This window comes from Otolemur garnettii, unplaced genomic scaffold, assembly GCF_000181295.1.
Source record: "Otolemur garnettii isolate 467f Iridium unplaced genomic scaffold, OtoGar3 scaffold00127, whole genome shotgun sequence".
Taxonomy (NCBI): Eukaryota; Metazoa; Chordata; class Mammalia; order Primates; family Galagidae; genus Otolemur; species Otolemur garnettii.
In genome coordinates, this window is record NW_003852522.1 from 1,797,947 (window position 1) to 1,800,751 (window position 2,805).

Genomic DNA, 2,805 nt, shown 5'->3' on the forward strand with positions numbered 1-2,805 from the left:
TGCATGTTTTTGACCTATGTCTTCATGTATTTGACAGTGTGTCTCTTTTTTTTTCTTTTAAGACAGAGTCTCACTATGTTACCTTCAGTAGACTGGCTGTGCGTCACAGCTCACAGCAACCTCAAACTCTTGGGCTTAAGTGATTCTCTTGCCTCAGTGTTCCAAGTAGCTGAGACTACAGGCACCTGCCACAGAACCCGGCTATTTTTTTGTTTGTAGTTGTCATTGCTGTTTGGCAGCCCTGGGCTGGGTTTGAACCCACCAGCTCCGATGTATGTAGCTGGCACCCTAGCTGCTGAGCTACAGGCACCCAGCCCTGTGTCTCATTTTTGAATCTGCTCTGTCACTGTCTATGTGTGGCAGCCATTTCTGGGTCATCTTGCACAGATGTCTTACACACACACACCCCCCCCACCACCCCCCTCCCGTGTGTCCCTGGCTGACAGTCTCTCTGTGGCTGGAGTAACAGGGGGTTGTGTGTCTGGACTGGCTGTCTTGGGGTGACTGTGTGTGTGTGTATACATTCCTACAGGACTTCTACCCCCACCCTGGCCCCTGTTTACTCTGCCCTAGCCAATGTCTGCCCTGCCCGGGGAGGGACTGACCCTCCCTCTGTCCAGCCAGCAGTCCACAGGATGTTCCCGAGACGCTGTCTCCATCCCCTCCCTCAGGCCACCCGTAGGTCAGGACCCAGGCTTCCAGGGCAGCAGGGGTGGTGCTGCAGTGTTTGTGGGGGAACCCTGTTAGGGCACGGAATGGGGGTGGGGGAAGGGAAGCGACGGGCCTAACAGGTTCCACCTCATTCCTGCCCCGCCTCTCACTTCCTGGGTGCCCGCCCTGGGCAGGGGGTGGACAGGATGAACCCCATGGCCTCAGAACATCGGGGTGGGGCATGGCCTGCCCCACAGGACTCTCTTTTACTGGGCACCCTGACACCAAGGCCTGAGAGAAAGGAGCAGCCTCCCACCCCGCTCCTGTACCCGGCCCTGGATGCAAAGCATCTCATTATTCGCCTAAATTCCTGTAACAACCCAACCAGCAGGACATAACTATCCTCCATTTTCAGATGGGGAAACTGAAGTCCAGACAGCAAGGAGGGCAGAGACAGAATTTGAACTCAGCTCTGTATGCTACCCTAAGACCCCTGGGCGGCTCACCAACCGCCTTCCCCCCACTCCTCTAAAAATGGTACATGTTGGGTGAAGTATGAACTCAGGCCCCCCTGAGGCCCGGCTCAAGGGGGCGCCGCGGGCTTGCTCCTCTGAGTCAAATGGGCCCCTGGATGAAATGAATAAGAAAACGGCTTTAACCGTTTCATCGCCACGACGGGCTCTGCCAAAACTTCCTGTGGGCTGGGGGGAGGGGATGGGGGCTTGGTTCCCGGAGACCTGTGGGGTGTGTGTGGGGGAGAGCTTTGCCAATTCAGGGCGCAGGGTGTGTGTGAGGGAGAAAGCGCCCCTAGTGACCTTAGTGAGAGTCCTCCAGGGAGATACAGATACCACCCCGCTTTTCGCTGCAAAGGGAGCCTCTCCTCCGGCGAACGAAGCCCCCAGAACTTGGTTCACAGCCCCTACTGCCTTGGGGGGGGTCCCAGAGTACGTAGCCCCCTCCCCAGGGACCTGAGTCATATAGGGGGAAAGCCGAGAGGGGTGAGTCACGCGGGTGGAGGAGGAGCGAGGCCAGCCATGGCCAGGGGACCCCCGGCTGCCCTGAGTCACTCACGCCCTGGCCTCGCTGACCCCAGCCGGCTTCTGTGGGGGGAGTAGTCGGCAGGAGCGGGAAGCGCATTTTCCTGGGACTGAAGAGCGGGAGCAAGAGCAGGATGTGAGAAGGAAGCAGGCGCCTGGCCCCACTAGAAGCTCTGGTTCTCATGGCAACCGAGGGAGGTGGGTCCATCTCCGTGGGGGAGGTTCCTCCCCCAGCAGGGACTGCCCCCGCGCACTGGGGAAGCCCCCGCGAGCTTGGTCGAGAGGCCACAAGTTTCAGGCCGGGCAGGAAGGGGTTAACGGCGCGCGCGCGCGCACACACACCCCCCCCCCCTTACCGGGTTTCACCAGCATCCCCCTTCTCCCAACCGCCCCACGCGCCCAGCCCCCGGGGCCACCCACACACGCGCACACGCATGCAACCAGCCGATTTTCCCGCTCCCCGCCCCGCGCTCACACGCACAACGTCGTCGAGTTCCACGCACACAGCGACCCCCGTTGTGTCCCACGTCACGCACGACGCACGCGCCCCCGCAGCGCAGGGAGGGGCCCTCCGGGTGGAAAGCAGCGGGTTGCCAGGCGCCTGACGCCCCCCTGCGTACATCACCGCCTCTGCTCATTCAGCCCAGCTGTCTGATATGACTTTAACGCCCCCTCCCCTCCACATACAAGGTCAAAAACAAACTTTTCAGACCTACAGTGTCACATGGACACAGACATCTGCCACGCATTGGTACAAACCATCACTAGCCTAGCCAGCCCCGCAGTGAACACAGATAGGGTCACACATGGACGCAGACGCAGAATGTTGTGAACCAGGCATATCAGTCACATATAGCGTTTGATGGGGACACAAATGAAACCATACACAGGTAGGTGGCAGTTACAGGCATTCTAATGAAGCAATATGTTCAAGACAGACAAAGTGGAACACAAACTGGTTGGTACAAAGTCTTGGACGCTGGAGCTTGTTTTGTCACACAGCCACACCTCTCACATGGAGATTGTGGTGGCACAGAGACACATAGTACAGACACACATATGACGGTTATGCTGTCACACGGATATCACAAGTAGGGTGTTCAAAGTAGGATACAGT